Below are 23,147 nucleotides of genomic sequence, written 5' to 3'. Positions count from 1 at the left end.
ATAGATCTTTGCCAAACACCTTATATTCAGGTAACGGTTTGTCACTTTGTCATATCTTTAAGGAATTTGTGGTAAAGGAAGAATCATATACAGAAAGATAATATTGGGTCCTGAACTTCTTCAGCAGAGAAGAAATGGGACTTTTCTACTCTACAACTCCCTCAGGGGAGAATGCACTACTGCATTATATAATGCATTAATGTTTATCTCTTTAAATGCATTCTGGATGATCATGATTGATACCAAAGGAGAAAATATCATGCATATTAATGTAATTGTAGAACAGGAATAAATGAGAAAAGATAACATTCCATTAAAAACTCCATTACATTTGTATTTAAAAAAGCAGGAAATAAAAAAGAAAAAATAATCTCAAATCTACTGTTTAAGAGAAGTTAAATTGCAGAAAATGGACATATATTTTAACCTCTCAGGATTTATAATAGGATCATTTTCTCTAGACTCTCAGACTGAAAAGTGGAGGCAAGAAAAGCTAATAAAAGAGGTTGGACATCTCAAATTATGTTTAATCAAAATTACAAAATATTATTGTTCTCTTCATAACATTTTCCTCTCAGCCCATAAACTAAGAGTTGTTTTTCCATTTTTTCTTATGAATATATATATATATATATATATATATATATATATATATATATATATATAACCTTATTTAATAAATGTCTTAGGAATTCATGAATTGTACTATACAATTTCATGGAAAAGTGAATAATAATTAAATAAGGTTCTTAATAAGTGAAATATATATATATATATATATATATATATATATATATATATATATGTATATTTGCATGTGTGTGTGTGTGTGTGTGTGTGTGTGTGTGTGTATTTTCTCTGACCAGGTTACTAACAGGGAAAGTAATTAAAGAAGCTTCGGAAAAATATAACAAGCTCATCTGGAACATAAGTTCTCAGCAAGGTAAGCAGAGAAGGATTTGATTTCAAAAAGTTGGTAATGCAGTCAAAGGCCTGGCTTCCCATGTTTCCTTTGGATTGATGACTGGGATGGGAAGAATTGGTAGTCATTAACCCCCAACTGCTCATTAATCCTTAGGAAATGCCCTGTTCCAGGGTCATCATTCCCTTTATATGTTGAAAACAAATAAACAATAGTACCCAAAAGGCATATGGATTTTTGTAATGAGAAATTCAATTTAAATTATCATGCAAGGCAATATGAAGAGAATAAATATCATTTATAGAGAGTCATTTAGACTTTAAAACCACCTTCCAATGTTTTACCAAGTACTTTCTTGTTCATTATTAAACAGTATAAAGTCTAAATTTCCTAGACTATAACCAAAAACGTGTGGTGTGTGATATATATATATATATATATATATATATATATATATATATATATATGCCAAACACTAAAGGTATCTAGGAATCATTTTATAGCAGGGTGCTGGGACCCTCCAATGCCATTTGAACCATAATAACATATTATGATAAGTCTGCTTGCCAACACTTTACCTAGGAGGAAACTTCTTCAACTTAGTAATTTCCCATCATTGATCATTTGAGGCAGGGTACTGAAATAAGCCTAGCACAAGCAACATAAAATCAAAGCCAAGACCATTTGATTCTGAGGATCATTGTAAATAGTCAGGATGTTCAGAGAGAATCAGTGAGATTTGACAGGAAGGCTGGCCAACCTGTGATCTGGTAGGATATGAAGATCTAGGTAAGCACAAGGGCTAGCATTCCAAGAGAGAAAATAACATAGGCATTTCCTTCAATAGTATTTGTTGGTTGCCTTCCAAGAATCATGCGAAGCATTTACTTCTTCACACATGGGACCAAGTGTCTCCTGTTAAGGATCCCACAGTGTACTATATAATTCATAAATTAGTAAGCAAAAATGATAATAGAGTGAAAAGCACTAGAGAAGATGACACAGAGGGTTCACAGGAGCACGGAAAAAAGAGCACACAGTAACAAAGAGAAAAGACTGTTTGAAAATAGGCGGGAGCTGGGGACCACAGAAGTGAACATCAGTAGGAGATAGAAGGAGGTGCAAGCTGACTTCTACCAGGAACCTATGCTTAAATGTAGTGGGATAGGCTGCTGGGAAAGTAAAATAATATCACATTGAGAAAAAAACAAACAAAAGAGTTGGATCCTATGTTAAGGCAGATGATTAATTGTGGGGACTTGATTTTTCTTTTTGTTGAAAGGGAAAAGGACATTGAAGAACATATTCAAGAAAAAGAAGGCTGTTGATGTGTACAATATGGATAGGAACAAATGAACAAATAAAACATCTCAATAAATAAGTTCTAAAATAATGAATGTATAGATAAGGCTCTGATTTAGCCTAAAACATAGGCAGATATGCATCATGTTTTTTATAGCTCTACTACAGAATTTTCACTCTGTGAAACTCATTGGCTGCCCTGACTTCTGTTTATTTTACAGTTCCTAAAGCACAGGAGCAAGTACTGCATATCTAACCCTGGCTCCTGCTGACTATCTCAGACCCACCGCCTTCCAGTTTTCAGCATGACTTAAGAGTTTAATAAATTCACCAAAATGACCCACAAAAACCTGATAAGGAAACTCTCTTTAATTGAGTCTGTGTTTATGAGATCTGAGCAAGGGGAGGAAACAGAGTAGACTCTTTCTGTGATTTCCAGTCAACGTCATTTAATCAGAATGCAGATAGCAGGGATGGCCTCCTAATTGAAACTGGAAACTGGTTTCAAGTAACCTCAACACTATTCACATTGCATAATGAGGAAGCCTTGGTGATGACATGTCAGATAATGGAAATGACTGGAATCAGAGATTTCTTTGTTTCCCCCTAATGACTACAAAAGACGGAATTATTCAGCAAATGCAGACATTTGGAAATTGGATTCTTATTTATTTACATAAGGCAGTCCTCATTTTGCTTGGTTCCATGTTAACCATAAGTCATGTATATTGGAAAAAGTCATCTTTCTGCAGTCTCTGTATTTGCTCTAGTTACCATGGAACCTTGCAAAATGATGACTGCTGTTCCAATATTAACAAACCAGTTAACATAGTACTATGCAAAGTAAAAACTCCCTGTATTTTCCTGTATTCATTTTGCCTACAAGGTACAATTTGCAAAAATATTCCATGGGGGGAAAATGAAACATATATATGAAAAGCAATAGGGAACTTGGTCCCCCAAGGTATGTTAAAGTGATGAGAATCAGGGAAACCTGAATATGCCCCTATTTAGGCCATTAGTACTTAACCTACTTTTTCCTTGGTTTGAATGATGAAGATTCCTTTTTGGTTTATTCTCCCACCATCTGTCTTTTTTCTCTAAAGGATACATTTTATAAAGAACAATTCAACTGTAAAAGCACAAGACTGACAGCCTGATTCCAATAGGGATATTAATTACAGTTGCAGGGTGACAATAATGTAAGTCACTTAAATGTACTACACCATTCTGTCAAGTGAAGACAGAATATGTGTCCTTTGTATGCCAAAGGCATAGGAGAGAGATAAAGGTTAATGTTGAAAACACTTGGGAAAAAAGTAAACTCTACAAAACAAGGGTAAATTATGGTAAGGCTGTCACTCCTACACTTTCCATTCCTGCTTTTCAAACTGTAAGTACCATGCCAACAGAAACTAGACGTGGGATGGGGATGTAAACAAAACTCTGGGATCAGTGTTTGGGAAACTCTGGTCTACAGGCAAAATCTAGCTCAACATTTCTTTTTGTAAACAAAGTTTTATTAGATGATCCTATGAGAGCTTGTGTATGTATTGTCTATGGGGTGCTTTCACACTGAAGTTCAGAGTAATTCTCATGGATAATAGGACTTACATAGCCTGAAATGTTTACTAACAGTCACTCGATGAAACAAATTTGAACTTTTCCTTCAGCACAAGAACATCTTTTTCTGATCTACTCCTTTCAACCTCAAGGTTGCCAAGAAAGATGATCTGTTAGGGAATGGAAGAAAAATATTGGGATATCTACTTATAATTAACCATCATCTAAGAAATAATAAAGGAAGTAAGCTTTGCTTGTGTGGAAGTGACGCCATGTGTCACATAACATATGTGAGGAATCCTGGGCAAAAGAATGGCTTCCTGTGGTGTTCATGCTTACTCACATGCTTACTACATGTTATGACATACTGCTATGTGTGTATGGTTGGTTAGGGTGACTCTATGCATTATATTATTTAGCTTTAACTAAACTAACACAAAGCAGATAAAGTGGATTAAAATATTTTTTCAAAAAAAAAAAATAGAGAATAAATGCCCTAATAAGGAAAGAATAGACCCCTGGACAGAAAAAAGTGGAGCCATATTGTGTGTGCGCGTGTGCACACATGCACCAGTGAAGAGTGTGCATATATGTGGAAAAATCACTCTTACCAGCAATTATGGCCTCTCAGAGTCTTGTCCTAGCTAAACTCCATCCTTTCTTTTCTGATTCACTAGATATCCAACAACATCTCTGACTTACTCCTGGATTCTTTTTGATATTTTGCTCTCAGGAAAACTTGAGAGGGTTTATGAATTTTCAGATAATTTTCAACTATAGGTATTAGATAGAGTTGGAAGACTGATTTTATTTTACATTGAATCCATAGTAATAGAAAATCAGAAATGTGGGGGAGCGGGAGACACAGAGGGGGGAAAAAAAAAACAGTGTGCTTTCTATGTGGTAGAGACTCTGAGTGACTTGCATATACAAGTTTATTTATTCCTCATAAACTCTTGGAGTAAAAGCCATTATTCTGGTATACAGATGAGAAACCAGATGCTGAGTTTGTCACTTATCTCAAATCACTCAGATAGTAAATGAGCCTGGGTCTGTCTAACCCTCCCTGCTGCCTCCTTTCCCCAGCTTTAACCATGGTGCTATATAGATTGCTTTCTACTAGCTCTGTATGCTTCGGATCAATGACTTATTCTTTCAGCAACTCATTTCTAAAGGCACCAAGAGAAATACTACTACTATGATGTACTAGCTGCAGTACCATCTTCAATCTTAACAAAACCTATTGCTTAGAAGTACTCACATTCACTTTGCCTTGGAGAAACCAAGGAAGAACATTTAAGATCTTCTCCAAGATTCAGAGCCAGCCTGGGGTAGACCAGCAGCTTCAGATTGATTTTCCTGTATATAATACCTGGCTGTGAAGTGTGAAGGATTAAGGCAATCTAAGTGAATTTACCCAGCAAAAAAACCTGGTACACAGTAGGTACTATCTACATAGTATATTTTGTCTTTCCTAAATCGGTTTCTTCATACTCCTGGAACATGACCAGAATGGGGATGTTATGCTCAAGTCTGAACACTAGGGCTGAGGAGGAATATCATTCTGTGCTGAATAAATCAAGGAAAAGCCATACCTGGGGACGAAGGTGGCCCTAATATGTAGATGGCAAACTTTTAACTGGCAGTGAAAGGTTCCTTCTTACCAACATGTGCTACCTTGGTATACTTCACTCCCAATTCTTTTATTTTTGAGGAAAAACATTTCCAGCTAATAACACAATTACACTTAAGTATCAGGCCCCATTTTAGTATTATTGCATTTGTTAAATCTAACTGAGTCCAAATTACTTCCTCAATGCTAATAAGAGAAAAAGGAGGAGGAGGAAATAGAGGAGGAGGCAGAGGATTTGCTGAGGGGGATGAGGTTTGGGAAGGTTAAAGGAAGAAAAGAAGACACATATACAAAGTGACAGAGAGAAAAACAGAGAGATATCAATGCTGCATATAGACTCAAGTCCAATAAATGTCAGTTAAACTTGCTGCCTACGGTTTCTATGGAAACCCCTTAAGTTAAGAGGGGAACACAGACATTTTTTGGACTGCAATTCACAAGCTGTTTATTTAATTATGATGAAACATGAGACTGTTAGGGACAATACTATTATCATACTGATAGCATTTAGGATTCAACAAATAGGTATTGAAAACTAAAAGGCTGATTTTTTTTTAAAGCATTAACTTCTTGCGAATGACATGCGATTAAAATGCATCTTGTTTTTACAGGACTTCACAAATTACTTCCCTCAGGCGAACCCCAAATTAGCAAAATGACATTCGTTTAAAAGGGAGTTCTTTAGAGTTTTCATGCCAATTATAACCCCCTATGCCCAGTGAACAAAACCAAGGTCACAGCATATTTTCAATTAAACCCAAGATAGCACCAAAGTGCAGCACAGCTGGAAAAGCAAGCACATTATTACCCCATAGATCATTTGTGAGCAATGAATAGGTCTCCGGTGCTTTTCTGTTTTATAGGCATTTGAATATAAAAATAAAGAAAATAGCTTCAGATTAGTTCTTGCCTTCCAAAATAAACAGCCACTTTTTTAGGGCATTATTCCTTTTGGCCTGAAGAAAAACGATTTGAAGCCATCACTTTTCTGTCTCTGATGGTCGGGAAATCATTCACTTAGCCTTTAATTTAGCCTGGAGAACCATCGGATTGATAGTCATTCATATCTTCATTAGTTCACTGAACAGACATGTCGTTTTCCACCTACTATGTGTCAGGCACTGTGCTAGGGACAGGAAAGGCAAGAAAATTAATCCAGTTCCACCCCTAAGGGTGGACTTTCAGGAAGGAAACGCATTAATAGGGAGGGCCAACTATGGCTCATAGGCACTAAATAGGTAAATGTAAATATGGAAACGCAGAACCTTCAAAGAGATTACCATTTAATGGATACAAAAAGACACATAGTCATAAATCATCAGGCAAAGAGTCATTCTTGCCTGCCGCCTACTGATCTTATTTTCCTGTAGGTAATATTACCACCAAGGATGCTGTGCTACAGCCCAAGGTAAATGGGTATATGTGTATGGCATCTGCTGGTTGGTAGAGGGTAGGCAAAGAAGGGAGCTTCAGGAATAGTCCCATAAAATAATGACATTTCCAGTTGTGTCCATGTGCTCCAGTAGCCTTATAGAATCTTTGGCCCATAGAAATGACTGAAGGAAGAGGCACAAGAGAAGTAAATCCCAAGAAGAGTCATTTCTGGAGTCAAGCTGGGAACATGAAAGCAATTTCTAAATTGGCAAAGAGAGACACACAAGAAATTTGCAAATATGACTCAGTGGATATGTTTTTCTTGCTACATTACAGCTTATCTTTTGAAGTGCAGTAGTGGTTTGCAGTGGCTGGACTTCCCACAAATTGCTCATGCTTGCAAAGCCAGTCGTTGTTGTTATCGGATTTGACAGTGTATAATGAGCCACTTCACATTAGCTGCTGTTGTAGTGTTCAGCATATTGTGGGAACGATTTAGCATTAATCATCACCCACCTAGCTCTCCATTGGGGTCTCTGTGCTGCAAATAGGCAATGTCTTTGCCAATCTAAAAAAAAAAAAAAAAAAGTGTCCATTAGAATAATTCAGCACACTTCTTGATCTGCCACCACCACCACCACCACCACCACCACCACCACAGACACCACTGGTGACAATATTTATTGAATCACCACTGTATTTTAACACTGTTCTGGGAAGGAAGCCAAGACAGCTATTTTAACCACTGGCCATTTTGAACAATGCATTTTTTTTAATGCCAATAAAAAAAAAAATGCATTTGAAGTCAAAAGATCTGGAGTCTACACTTGGTTCTTACTTATTAGATTCATGACCTTATGAAAGTACGTTTTATTTCTGATCCCGTGTCCTAATCAGAACTACCTCGTAAGATCAAATCAAACACTGTTTTATAAACAGGAATAGGAAATAATTAAACAGAATACTCAATTATTAAAGTCAGATGAGCTGTTCTGAGTTTGACATAGGCATCTGCTGGAAACTCCATTTGGGATTTTTTTTCCCCACATACAAAAGGAAGAGAGATATTTAATATATAATCTTTCCTTTTTTCCTCCCCTCCCCCCACTCTGGGATCACTAGCAGGATAAAAAATTAGAATCTAAGATTGAGGGCCACCTAGAACTTTTGAGCAAAGGGACACAAGAAGACAGAATCTGGATTTTGCAAAGCTTAATGAAATAAAAGAAGAAATATTCTTTACTTCCCACGGTTACAGAATTTTATATCCCCGAGCTTAAAAATACTGTTGTTGCAGACGTTACATAGGGGAAATCCTGAGCAACAGCAGATGGAACGATCCCACACAATCTGTAATCAGGATCAAGAGATGGAAGTGGATACTGAAATCACCAAAGATGGAAGTGGATACTGAAATCACCAAGAATTCCAGCAGGAGTAGGACTGGAGAAAACAAGAAGTAGGTGTTAAAAATCTTTAAAGAATGAGGAAGGGTAAGTGTGGATCTGTAGTTGGTTGCAGGAAGAAGGTACTGGAAACAGGGACAGTCTAAGGGTACAAGCGTCAAAGTTTGGTATTTTAGCAACGTAGGTGGTTCTACTGGGATATAAAATATGATGAAGTGCTTTTCAAACTTCAATGCATTATGGGTGAATATTATTAATCAAGTAAAACTATAATTAAAATATATTTTAGAGAGTATCTATTGATTTTCTGTCAATAGCTTAAAATCTAACTCAAACCTATAAAAATGTTCTTCATATCTCATAGTCTCAAAAAAATTTAACTACCTTTCAGTGCCACATGTGAAATATGAGTTACAATTTGATGAGCCTGGGATTCAAAAGACTATCCGGGAAGGCCATAGGTAACAGTATGCATAGAGGTGACAGTGAAAGAATTATGTTCATGGCTAAATCAAACAACTAATTCTCAATTCTCATTTTAGGCAAAACTTAGGAGCATCTGACACAGTAGCATTCTGAACTTTCTGAAAAGCGCCTTCCACTTGGTTCCTGGGAACTACTCTAAATGAAATAGCTTATTTGATGAAATACGTTTATAGAGTGTCTGCTCTGCTCAACCTCTATTGCTGGTTCTACCTCTTCTTCATCTATACTTATTCTCTAGGGAGGTCTATGATGACCATCTATAAATTGAGTACTGACAGACTCAAAGTCCAGCAGGCTTGTAGACAGGTACATAACTGTTTATGGAAGACCTGTACTTGGAAGAATTGAAAATTAACCTCTCCACAAAAAAACAAACAAACAAAAACTCTCAATTCCAACTCAATTACATGCTTGCTGACAAAGACATTTTCTACAATTCCATTTATTCACTTGTACAAGAGAATGATTCTCACATATTTTATTGGTGCATTATAGCTGTACATAATGATGAGATTCGTTGTCATATATTCATACGTGCACACAATATAATAATATAGTTTGGCCAATTCATTCCTGAGCACTTCAACAGACACATTTTAATCTCCTATCATGTGCTAAACACTATTTGGGGGACCATTCTCCTAAGAACACAGGTCAAAATCACCCTTGTAACTTTTTTCCAATCTCATTTGTCTCACCTTTACATCCTATCATCTCTACACCTTATCAACTTTATACTTAACAGATGCACAATGGAAATTCCAAATATAAAAATTCTGGTCATATCTATATAGCTCCATTACTACTTCCTGAATTTTTTCTTTGGATAATTGGACTATATCATAGCCTGGTCCAGCATCTTTCTCCTTGCTTCTATCCTTGCTTCTCTTCAATCTTTTCTCCAAACTGTGGTGGGATCCTTTCAAAACGAGTCAGATTATATTTTTCTTCTGCTCAATGTTCCAAGGCTACTCATATCACTAAAAGTAATCCATAGAACTTTTAGTGGCCTATGAGACCATGCATATTTTTGTTCTTCCTCCAACCACTCCTCTGATATCATTCTCTGAACATATTGCTTTTACTCCATTTTGGTCATACTGCCCCTTGATGTTTCTCCAACACACCAACCTTCCTCAGGCACCTTACACTAGATGGATGTTTCTGCCTGGAATATTCTTCACCCAGATGGGCCTATAGCTATGTATAGGCTTCATGACAATAGTGCTATCTTTCATCCAAATAACCTGTGTACTTTCCTTCTTCACTTCATCTAAGACTCTCCTAAATTACACCTTCTCGGAGAGTCCTTATGTAGCTATTGTACATAAGATAAAACCACCCCTGTCGCTCTTCATTCTGCAACCCTTTATTGTCCTTTACATCATCTTTCAACATGAACATGTTAAAAGAGGGAAGGAGGTACTTATGCCATGAATCCTTCCAAGATTCTCTAAATTTGTAGGAGTTTACACCTTTGTGTTCCTTAACACAACCCATGGTTCTTCCATGGGAAGAAGAGAAAGAATAATTATTGAGCATTCATCTACTGCTCTTGCCTGCTCATGTGTGTTTCTTCCTCATTAGGCAATATGTCCCATCAGGATATGCAATATATTCTGTTTGATGTTCCCAGAGACTGCAATGTAGTATGTGTTCAACAAATGTTTCTTGAATAGTAAATTAAATAGCTTATTTGATGAAATATGTTTACAGAGAAGGGGGCAAAACTGAAAAACACCCTGAATTTGAAATACACAAATCATTCAAACCACATTGCTGATTAGAGAGAAACTTATAAAATTACATTTTTGAAGTAAAAAATAAATACACACACACATATGTTTGTTATGGTTCAAACTAAATTTTCAAAGACAGAAATATCTTTAGAAATGCCTAGTTTGTCAATCAACTTTCTCAAACTTGCAGAAACATTCCAGATTACTTCTGCTTATGTGAACTTTTATATAGCAACCAAGAGAAAAGGAAATACTTTGATTTCAATGGATAGTTTAATTTCTAAAGTGTTTCAATTCATAGAAAGATAATTGAAAGCAAAACCAGAATAAATGCATTCAGTTTCTAAATTATTAAAAAAAAAATTATCTTTTAATTACCTGTAGCAAGGTCCAGAAGCTCAGAAAAGAGAAAGCATCTCATTTGCTCTTCCATTGTTTTAAAAATCCAATAGTACCACCATCTATTTATTGTAGAAAGCTAAGGTGTCCATACTGTTTTCTCTAATATATCAGCTCAAATAATATCATTGTTCAACAGTTCTATTCGGACTTTCTCCTTTCATATCACATCTGACTTGCTCACAGAAAAAATTAACCACTTATTACTTTTCCCACAGAATTGTCTTCATTATACCACTTATCACTGTGATGACTGGAACACTCTCCTATTAATCAGTACATTGCCACTGAAGATCTTTATGCTTGGCATTTATTAGGAACTAGATATTTTAAATTTAAAATAAAGTGAGCATCTATAGACATAGATGAAATTATAAGTGCTATCCAGTGGTCTCGTCTCTATAGCTGCTAGTCATGTGTTAATTTGAGATTGAAGGTCAAGGTTTGTGGGGTAAAAGATGGTATGTTCAAAGTGTTCTTGATTTTTAAGTAACAGCACCAGGTCAACCTTCTGCTCTCTCTGATCAGAATCTCTGGTCTGAAAGGACATGATAGCTGAGAACCTTTGAATGTGGCATTTGTCTTCATGAGTATAGTGATAAAGGATGGATCAGGACTGGCACAGTCATGAGTGACTTATCCCACCTCTCCTCACAAGTGAAGATAAATGACACAAAGCATGAGTCACCATGCATTATATCTAGTGATTCCATGTTTATTCTCATGGACACAAACACACTGTAGACCTTTCCTCCAACCACATTGTTTTTCATTTTCAAAACACCCAACAACAACAACAGGGAAGCCAGGGGAAAGTTGGAGGGAATAAAAACGCTAAACCCATTTCTAGGAGTCAAACTGTACCCTGTGAGAGGTGATTCAACAGACCCTGACTCTGGGAACCTCAGAATGCGACTGCCATGTGTCTCTGGCTGTTATCATTACGCTGATGCAATAAGAGAGTCACAAAAGGTCCCCAAGGATGCAGCACTAGAATGCTCCCCAACCTATGGAAAATTCACCAAGATGTTACTTCCAACAAAATAGTTTATAAGAACTCCCAGTCCCATTACGTATATAGTCTTCCTGACTTATTTATTCTCTGATGATATTCATTAGCCTCAGATGGTATACATTTCCTCTTTTTTGAGTTGGAAGAGTACATTGCCATAAAGCTCCTTAGATTTCTGATAAGGTGGGCAAAATACAAAATTTAAATAAAGCCATCGTCCAGGATGATGACCCTGCATATTCCTCATAGCTCTGTGCCTGCCTACCATTTGGACATAGATTGCACTATTGAGAGCTCACAGGGTTAAATGATATCATTGCATTCCAACTTGAACCTAAGCAACAGCTGGTCTTTTTAGGAAGGATCTATTCTCCTAAATGGAAGTAAACAGAAAATGGTTTTGTCTAGATCCTATCCAAAAGTCAAGGCTCCTCTTTGCCAAAGCAGTTGAGAGTTATATAGTCTTTCACGTTGTCTGTGACTTTCCCACCATCTTCTGTAGTCCCTCTCTTCAGTTAACACTGACCTCTGGCTTTGTCCTGCTGGCAGAACAAAGCCTGGCCATTTTATCTAACCTGACTCTCACTCTCATCTCATTCCATCATTGATTCAGCTTTAGTTCTGATCATATGCTCCAAAAGCTAATATTTTACATCTACATTACTTTGGAAAATGGGACCAATTTGGTTCCAAGACCATACTTTCGTATTTATTATAGATCTATTATGGGATTCATTTCTTTTCCATGATCTAGGTCTTCTTACAATAATAAAACTGAAACCACAGGGTTTTTTTGTGTTTCCTCCACAACTAAAGACCTGGGTTTTCCCTCAAATTTCTAGATCTTTAACATTTTATACTATCTCCAGAGTTCCTCATATGCATCTCATTCAACATTAAATTAATGGTTACTAAATATCAGAGATTGTTCTAATGACTACAGATTCTCCTACTGCATGAAGCCTAATTTTGGGAGGAAAAATAGTAAACAAGGAAAGACCAAATAGATGTAAGTATTGAGATGAAAAAAAGAGTGAAGAGAAAGGGAATCACTAAGAGAAAACTTTAATTTGATGGGTCTGAATAGATCCTTCAGTAAAAGGTGCATATAACTTGAAGAATGATAATAAGGAACTCAGAAATAAAATTATCTGGAAGAAAAATGATCTGGGGGTGCTGGAGATGTGGCTCAAGTGGTAGCACGCTCGCCTGGCATGCCTGAGGCACTGGGTTCCATCCTTAGCACCACATAAAAATAAAATGTTTTTTAAAAAATGATCTGGAAACCAGGCATAATTCCAGAAACATAGAGTCTGAGGTAGGAGAATCACAAGTTCAAAGCCAGCCTCAGTAACTTAGTGAGGTCCTAAGCAACTAAGCAAGACCCTATTTCTAAATAAAATGTAAAAGGATTGGGGATGTGGCTCAGTGGTTAAGTGCCCCTGGGTTTAATCCCTTGTACCAAAAGGAGAAAAAATAAATGATCTGGGAAGACAGAATCATTTAAAGACTCCAATTTGAAACAGTATGTTGAACTTAAATAATAAAAAAGGTTAAAAATAGGGGAGCCTTCTGGGGACAGTGGCACATACCTGTAATCCCAATGGCTTGGGAGGCTGAGGCAGGAGGATAGCAAGTTCAAAGCCAGCCTCAGCAAAAGCAAGGCACTAAGCTGTTAGAGAAGGTACAACTCAGTGAAACCCTGTCTCTAAATAAAATATAAAATAGCCTAGGGATTGTGGTTGAGTGCACAAGTTCAACTCCCAGTATCAAAAAAAAAAAAAAAGAAAGAAAAAAAGATAGTCTGTTAGAAATGAAGTACTCAAGCAAAAAGGTAAATATAGCTAGAAGAGGTATTAGTTCCTGTGGCTGCCATAACAAATTACATAACATGGTATACCAAAAAAAAAGAAAGAATTTTTTTACAAGGTTGAAAGCCATAGGACTGAAGTTCAGATACTGGCAGGGCTGTACTCCCATTAAAGGATCTAGGAAAGAATTCTCCCTTAGACTTTTCCAAATCTGAAGCCTTACGGTGTTCCATGGCTTGACTCAAATACTGGCATCCAACTTCAAATGGCCCTCTTCTCTTCTCCTATCTCCCTTGTGTGTCTCTTACAAGGGGATACTTAATAATCTATTTAGGGCCAACATAGATAATCCAAATGATCACCTCTCCAGATATCCAACTTAATTTTGTATGAAAAGTCACTTTTCCCAAAGAAAGCCATATTCCAGGTTCCAGGGGTTAGAATGTGGACTTTCATAGGGCAACTATTCAACCCTCTTTAGAGATACACCTTGTTGGCCAGGAAAAATCAATTTCTCCATTCTATATGCCATAAGAATATCATGAAGAACTTTTCACTGGAAAATAATAAGGTCTGGTTTAGACTTCTAAAAACTCATTCTTGTCAGATGTAAGAACTGATGAGGGGAGCAACAGTTGGTTAACAGCACAGATGAGAAATGTCTTGACATTTGGAATAGAAAGAAGCAAAAATTTAGAATTAGTTTTGGAAGTAGAGTCAAAAAGGTTTACTTAGGGATTATAAATGGGGGTGGTGGTGGTGTTGGTGGTGAAAGAAACCAAAAAATTGCCATCTGCCATCTACCAATGCAGCTGTCTCAATATTATCTGCTCTTGAGCTTCCCACCACCAAGCTCCATATGCCTGCCAGAGTATTTAAGTCACGGGATCACCTCCACTCCCCCAGCTTTTCATAGCCTTTTGAAAATATTACCCTCTCTGCTAGTTTGTTTCTCTTCCTAATCCTTATGGTGAATTGTACCTTCTCTAACTTTTCCCCAAGTTTGCCCTACCTGGTGACATATCTCCTTCCCATCCCTTTCATTCTCTTTCTTTTCCTATCCTTCCTTTCCTTACCCTTTCCTTCCTTTCCTTTATTTATCTTTTGCCTTTTCCTCCTTTCTATCCAAAGCTGTTCCAGTTCTTTCCTACTGCAATACAATTCTCTGAAGTATCCAAACCAGAACCCACGTAGTAGACACTGAAATGTTGGGGATTTCAGCATATTCCATTGTTGAAAGTGACTAAAATCTTTCCGGCAACAGAGCTAACAATGGTTCAAATTCCAATTTTATATCCATCAGCACCTCAGGGGCAAGAATTTACTGAAGTTCACTGAAGCTAAAGATAGGACATGGCAGTGCATCACACTTCATGAAGTGAGGTCCCTTGATGAAGGCCACAATTTAATAATGAGCCATCATAACAGAACACATTGGCAGCCTGTAAAATACTCTGGGATTTTGAGGGGCAACAGGGAAACATGAGATCTTTGTCATCATTCTCTGACATTAGGCTCTCCCCTTTTGAGTTGGTCATATAAGACATTCCTGAGAATCTGCGAAGTTCTTCTAGCAAATGACTATTAAGCTCATTTTTAAATATGCTCAAAATTTTTCAGGATAATTTCAACATCAAAAGTTTCAGTTATTTGTGCCTGTATTTTTAGTTTATCAATTTTGGAATTACGTACTTTTTTGTTCCATGTGAATAAAAAAAAAATTAGGATTTATTATTCAAAACCCTACAGTATTTAAAAATAGCACTATTAGAGCTTAAAGCATACTTATAAAGAAAATACCTTTCTTGGCATGTGAGATTTAGCAAAGGTGGAAAGAAGGGCTGATACTCTCTGGGCCTGGATTACAACATTTGTGCATTCAGAAAATGGTCACTGCAATCTATCAAAGTGGCACCTTTTAGAAATATAGGTCATCTATCAAATGACCAACAGCAGATGGAAAAGTTTTGTAGAATTTTAAGCTGCCATTCATTTCTAATCTTATGTTGGGTTTGTTTAAATGAGAACTGCTATCTTCATCACCATATCAAATCAATTGTGAACTAACAGTAGAAAAAAATATCATAAGAAAACCAAAACAAAACAAAAAATAAGATATCCTAGCTGATAAATATTCATCTCCTCATTCACTGGCTCATTTATTTATTAGCAAATATTTAAAATATTTAAGTCACTTACATCTTTTTTGAACATGAAACAAAGAAGCGGGAATTGAGCAGATGGTGGGGTTGGGGATGGATCATAATTAGGCTACACATTAAGAGAGTGAAATCTGTACTTCTACATAAAGGGGAAAAATCCCCTTGCATTTGGAAATTTAGTGACATTTTTTCCACACTGGAAAATGTCTCACATCCTCCTCCTCTTATTACTGCTTGGAGAATCCCATTCAGAACAGAAGTATCAGATGTTGGAGAGAATTTTCAAATTGGAGTTAGGGAAGCCATCCCCAGGTTAATGAGCACAGAGCAGCAGGCATTTTGAAGAGTTTATTTGGAGAAAGGAAACGTCTGCAGAAATCAAGTGATTAAGATGTGATACTCAAGCGAACTCCAAGCGATCTCATTAGCAGAGACTAAGAATAGTCTACAAATGTAATAAGAGCCCTGATACAAGGTCACACATATGCTAGTGCAGTCCAGCTGAGTGGAACCCACCGAAGATGAAGATGAGGAAACCTCATTGGACCAGATCGAGAAATTTCTTCCCATCTCTCAAGGGAAGAAGAACGATAAACGTACAAGAAACTTCCACGGCACATTTCATGTAATTTTCCAGATGTGATTACATATATTTTCTTGTGTGTTTTATACCACAATATAGATTAGATCACTCAGTTGTTCTGAATGACTTCTATAAATGCCCCTTTTCCCACAGATCCTCACAAACTTCCCTTAAAAGACACCCTATTCACTTGCACATAGTCACCAATCTCTTTTCTCTGAAATAACACTATTTGTCTGTGTGTCCTCTTTTCAGTATCGGATCCCTACTTTCATAGAAATGCACATTTCAGACATTATGAGGTTATATAGCTTTATTACTCAAACGTTTATTGAAGGAAAAAAGGAAGAATGCTTGATATGTGTTTATAAAAATCACCACCTAAACTATACCTCACATGATATTATATGAATATCAGAATTTTGAAATGGAAATTTTGGTTAAGGAATAAAGACGCCGTGAATTATGCATTCTAAAATGTTGTAAATTGGCAATTGGACTGATCATAAGTGGTTGCCCATGATTTTTACATGTGACAGACACAAATGGATTAGAGGAGGATCCTGAGAATTGTTTTGGACAGAGTTATGAGTCCAACTCTTAAGGCAAGTGATGGATGATGTCCTAGGCTGATCCTAGGCTTAAAAGAGAGATTTCAGGGGCCAGGGTTGTGGCTCAGTGGTACAGTGCTTGACTAGCATGGGTGAGGCCCTGGGTATGATCCTCAGCACCACATAAAAATAAATAAAATAAAGATATTTTTAAAAAGAGAGACTTCAGAAAGATTATTGGATGAGGATTTTTGTGAGAACCCTCTGGGGATTATGACTTACTGCCTCCACCCCCAGAGGTAAGAAAATCCTGTCCCTTATATCAATCCTGCTATATATATATATATATATATATATATATATATATATATATATATATATATATATACCTGGCTATGCTTTATATTTTGTAAATGATTTATAGTGAGCAAAGGTAGTGTTGAGATGGGAGACTAGAGTAGACCCAGGAGGATGGTGTCTAAATCTCATCTGAAAAATCTCCAGAGCAAATCTTGATCTTACTTGAGAGAAGGAATTAATGAGAAATCCTGGGAGATATTTTGGATCCTTGTACAGGAGAGCTGACAGTAGGAGTACACAGCTTACAGAGGGAATATGAAATTCTAGATGTATTTCCAGATGCATAAGGGGCTGAGGAAGGAGTAATTGTGTGGGAGAGAAGACTACCACTCTCATTAAGGCAAAGTTAGGGAATAGTGAGAAGGCATGGGTGAGTCAGCAAAGGACTCATAAAAGCCACCACAAGAGTTAATGTCAAATCAAGAATCAGTAAATGGGATGGCATCAAACTAAAAAGTTTCTTCACAGCAAAGGAAATAATCAAGAACCTGAACAGATCGCCTACAGAATGGGAGAAAATCTTTACCACTTGCACCTCAGATAAAGCATTAATCTCCAGGACATACAAAGGACTCAAAAACCATAACACCAAAACAAACAAACAAACAAATAACCCAATCAATAAATGAGCAAAACTACTGAACAGAAACTTCACAGAAGAAATACACATGGTCAAAACAATATATGAAAAAATGTTCAACGTCTCTAGCAACTGAACAAATGCAAACTGAAATTACACTGAGATTCTATGTCACTCCAGTCAGAATGGCAATTATCAAGAACACAAGTTAACAGTAAATGTTGTCAAGGATGTAGAGGGAAAAGTTCACTTGTACATTGCTGGTGGGATTGTAAATTGGTGCCACCAATCTGGAAAGCAGTATGGAGATTCCTTAGAAAACTTGGAATGGAACCACCATTTGACCCAGTTATCCCTCTCCTCAGTTTATACCCAAAGGCCTTAAAAAATCAGCATACTGCAGTGACTCAACCATATCAATGTTTATAGCAGCTTAATTTACAACAGCCAAGCTATGGAACCAACCTAGGTGTCATTCAACATCAGATGAATGGATAAAGAAAATGTGGCATATATACACAATGGAATATTACTCAGCCTTAAAGAAAAATGAAATCATGGCATTTGGTAGTAAATGGATGTAAACTGGAGAATATCATACTAAGTGAAATAAGCCCATTCCCCCAAACCAAAAGTTTAATGTTCTCTCTGATATGTGAATGCTAACCTGTAACAAGAAAGAATAGGGAGAGGAAGTATAGAAATTCACTGGATAGGACAAAAGGGAATAAAAGGAAGGGAGGGGGATGCAACTAGAAGAGGTAGTAGAATGAATTGGACATAACTTCCCTATGGTCTTATGTGAATACACTACCAGCACAACTCCATATCCTGTACAACCCACAAGAATGGTATCAACATTGTAATGGGTTGCACCTCATGTTTATAAAATTGGTCAAAATACACCCTATTGTTATATATATCTAAAAACAACAAATTTTAAAAAAGAGTTAATGTCCAATGTCCACTAGACTGAAAGATAGTGGTGTCAATCCAACAGATTGACAGTCAAGTAAAAGCTATTCTGCTCAACTCTCTCCTACTTTCCCTAACTATGATCCATCAAAGAAGAGTCAGAGACAGCAGTAGGCCCATGGAACTGGGGGAGATATAGAGTACTGTCTGTTTGAGAATCCAGCCATGTCCATGTCCCAGTCTATAACTTCAGGCTCTCCACCAGCATTCAGCCTCAGTTGGGAAAGGCTGAAATTTTAATATTAAAATAAGTTGAACATTTTGAATATTACATATTCTGAACACTTTGATTACTATATGGTCTCATATTACCTATTTTCAGAAAGATTTTTTTTTAATCTAAGAACAAAAGATATTAACTTCAAGTAGGAGACGAGAATTAAATTGTCCTACGATTATTTACAACACATTATATTAATTCAATATAATAATCAAAATAATTTTACTGACTTCCAAAATCATGGGTTCCATGCTTTGAAATTTCAGGTAAGAATCTCCTCCTCAAATACTAGCCTTATTTCTCTCTGACTATGCTTTATATTTTGTTAATGATTTATAGTGAGCATAGTAACAGTTAAATAAAACATTAACTTGATAATCAGACTCTCAAATTGATACATCCAAGTTGCTTTTTAAACTGGCAATGAATATTCCCCTGTATTTTAATATTTTTAAGGTATCTATTTTCTGGAGAGTTCATGAAAAGAAAGGCACATTTGGAAGTTAGAAAATGAGAGTGAATAAATTAGCATCAATAAATTATATTCTAAGAGAGAATATAATTCTGCTTTTTTTTTTTTGCCATCTCTACATCTGACCTTTATTGGCCTCATCTGGCAGGCTGGCTCTGGGCCCTTCACACTTTTCAGCCACCACCCATAAGGGTTTATGAAAGTACCATTATTCTGTGAGGGCCCACAGCCTGCTGCCCAGTCTTAGAGCTCCAAGATGGTCTTCAGAGGGCTCAGAGAGGAAGGAAAGAAGCAGACAGGAGAGGCAGGGTTCTTCAATGAAGGGGTGGTGTGGAGGGAAAGCTTCTGTCCAGCAAGGGCTCCTGAGGGCACACTGCATCCTGTGGAAGAATACTTGGGAATGAACGGAGCAGGAGATCCATGTGCTCAGCAGCTCATGTAACACGATAACTCTGAGGAGGCGCTTGATGTTGATGGTAGGAAACGTACGCTGTAGCCTTGGAAGAGCTTCCCTCCAACCCTGTGAGGAACTTCTAGAAGTTCCAGGACACATCTGAGCAGAGCACTGGACTCCACATGATGGTCTCGGGATTGGTCATGAGGGAAAACAGGTCATCAAAAGGGTAGGGGAGTGTGTCCTTCAGGTAGGCAAAGACAGGATGCTCATTCTTCCTATCTACCTCACACTTTGGACAGGAGTAAACGTGGGCTGGTGTCCACTCCTGAGCTGGACATACTTAGGACTGTTCCCAATCTCCTCATTTTGACAGTTCTCCTGATGTCCAAATTGGTTGCAAGGGAAGCCAAGAACCACCAGGTGCCTGGGAAGGTGGCACTGCAGCTCTCACTGAGTTGGGTGAAGTCCTGGGTGGTAGTGCCTGAGAGCAAGGCCACATTTTCAATGAGCACTGCCATGCCTTAGAAGGTGTTAAAATCTACCTTCTCGCCATCCAGGCTGATGGTACTAAGGTCATAGAAAGACTTGGCAATGTAGGCCATGGCGAAGTTCACAGTGAATCCTTCAGAGTGGTATGAACCCACTTAAGGGTCTCTCAAGGGAGTCTAGAATGTAATGCAGATTGAACAATTTACAGATGCTAGGGAATAAAAAAAAAATAATGGTTTTGTATGTGTGAGTGTAAATTTGAGAAGAGAGAGGTCTTAGTCCTTTTGAGTGCCTATGTAAAAAGTACCGGAGACTAAGTAATTTTTGAATTATAGGCATTTATTTCTCATGGTTATGAAAGCTAGGAAAAGTCCAAGATCAAGGTACGAGCAGATGTGGTATCCAGTGAAGGCCCAGTCTCTCTTTGCAAGATGGCACCTTATTGCTGCACACTCACATGGCAAAAGTGGAAGGGTAGAAAAATGACCTAGAGGGTTCCCACCAGCCCATAATTTTTCAAATCCATTCATAAGACCCTGCTTTCATGAATTAATCATCTCATAAAAGACAAACAGTACTATCACATTGATCTTGGGTTCCAAGATATAAATTTTTTTTTGCTAATTTCCCCATATTTTTATTTGAGCATTAAAGATTTACATAATGGTGGGATTTGTGGTTATATATTTGTACATGCAAAAAATGCAACAATATAATCTGGCCAATATCATTCCCCAGTGTTTGTCCTTTCTCTTCCGTTCTCTCTGCCCCTCGCCCCATCCTCCTGTGGCCCTGTCCCTTTCCTTGACTATATTGAATCTTAGTTTGAAAGTGCAGAAACCATGCATTCAAACCACAGCAGCAGAGGGAATACACAATAAGACATGAGGTTAGGACAACAGAAATAGTAAAATATTATTGGTGGAACATAGGCCTTTAAAGGAATTTCTCTCATTTTAGTAGAGTACTACCAGTTATCCTCAATAGGTCTTTCTGAGTTCTCATGTCTTTTATAAAATATTAAATGAAAAAAAAATTATGCCATGATTTTACCATTCACAGGGACCACACAGCTATTTTGGCCTTTACGTTTTGTTGTTGATTTTTCCTGTGTGTCCATAATCTTCCCTTTCTTCACTGTTTTTATAGGCATATTTAAAGTGCCAGTTCCATGTAAGACAGTGTAGTCAACTTATCTGACAAGATAAAATGTCAAAACAAAACCCAGTTCACCTGCCTATTCCAACTTAATGTTTCTAACAGGAATTGTATGTCTTGGGAGGCCTTTAAAAGCTCGCAGGCTAAGAAAATGCTACTTAGAAGCATTAGTAATTAATATAAAATAATTATTAATTGCTTAAGCTTTATAGATAAACCTGAAAAAAGGTCTTTTGTGCCATCTCATACGTACCTATAGCAATGCTCTGCTCAGATGTACAGAAAAGATAGAATCAATCTCCCTATCCTCCTATCACATTGAAATCCTCGAAACTATTCTTGACGGTGAGTAACAGAAATGAAAAGCAGAAGCAAAAACAAGGTAGTATTTTTTTCCCCTAACATTTGTCCCCTGAGACTGTGAAAATTTCTGGTTTGGCCAAGAACTCAGTACTATAAATATTCATGAATGAATGAAGGCAGGCAGTGGATTGCATTCATAGTCCAATGATTTAACTTCTTACTCATTATCATCATCTTTTCATTGTCTTGAAAAATTGATTCCAGGAAAAAGAAAGAAAGAAAGAAAGAAAAACTGACCATTACATTATGCCAGACATCATTTCCGGTCCCAGCTTTGCTGTCTCCTCTCAGGGACTTAGTCAGCTTGACCTTCATTAGCTCATGAGCATCACAGTAGCAAACCCTCACCACCTTTGCTTCCATGTGGACATTTTTTCATGGGTAGAAAGGTTAAAGCAAAAATGGATTTTAATAATATTTGATGCAGAATTAAAAAGACACAGATCAAATAAAGAAATTCCTTCCACGGACACAGGGTACGAGAGAGATAGAGAGCAAACAAGCACCTATTTGATTATTTCTGACCTCTCCCAAAGGCTGAAATTCCTTGTCATGCTTCCAGAACTTGGCAGAATGCTCTGTCATTCCTCTTTTGCTTGTGTGGGGCTCCCCTCACCCCATTAAGACTGAGATACTTGAAGAAATCCACAAGTTTGTCATCTTTGTAGCTTGAGGTTCATCTGCTTATGTCCCAGTATTGTCTTTATCAGGGCCAAATACTGTAGTAAACTCTTTAAGTGTGCCATTTAATCCTCTTCAATGATAAGGAAGCAGTGACTTATAAGGTTAAGTAACTCAGTCAAAATCAGAATAGTTGGTAGGTAACAAAGCAAGGTTTCTTGCTCAAGCTATCCATATCCAAAAGTAAAGCACTTTATATTGAACTTCTAAGAACCTAGTTTCAGGAAGAAAGATTTGGATAGTTTTTGCTGCAATCATTTTCATGACTTGGTATTAACTCTTAACTACCGCTCAGCTTTTCTGGATGAAATGTGCTAATTTGCCATCTCACCTCATCTACAAGCTCCATTATCCCACTAAGCACGTCCACTACCTATCCCTTTTGTCTTTTGTCTTTAGTTATGATTTTGTTAAAGGGCACCAACCATATTGCACCTAGTCTCGGTTAAGCAGGCATGCCATTTGTCAAGGAGCCAAGCAAGAAAAGTCCTCCTAGTGGCCCCCTTAAG

General features: G+C 37.2%; 1 protein-coding gene and 1 pseudogene across 1 annotated transcript in view; both read right to left on the bottom strand.

Moving 5' to 3' along the window:
• Window positions 1-23,147, bottom strand: part of Lrrc4c (leucine rich repeat containing 4C) — a 64,168-nt gene that overhangs the window by 14,709 nt on the left and 26,312 nt on the right. The window contains exon 2 of the mRNA XM_071617103.1: window positions 7,311-7,362. The gene's annotated coding sequence lies outside the window, so the exon portion shown is untranslated. The remainder of the gene's footprint in view (window positions 1-7,310; window positions 7,363-23,147) is intronic.
• LOC114093526 (glutathione peroxidase 2-like) lies at window positions 19,759-20,549 on the bottom strand (annotated as a pseudogene).

This window comes from Marmota flaviventris, chromosome 9, assembly GCF_047511675.1.
Source record: "Marmota flaviventris isolate mMarFla1 chromosome 9, mMarFla1.hap1, whole genome shotgun sequence".
Lineage (NCBI taxonomy): Eukaryota > Metazoa > Chordata > Mammalia > Rodentia > Sciuridae > Marmota > Marmota flaviventris.
Note: the sequence above shows the minus strand (reverse complement) of the source record. Positions and strands in the feature narration are given on the sequence as shown.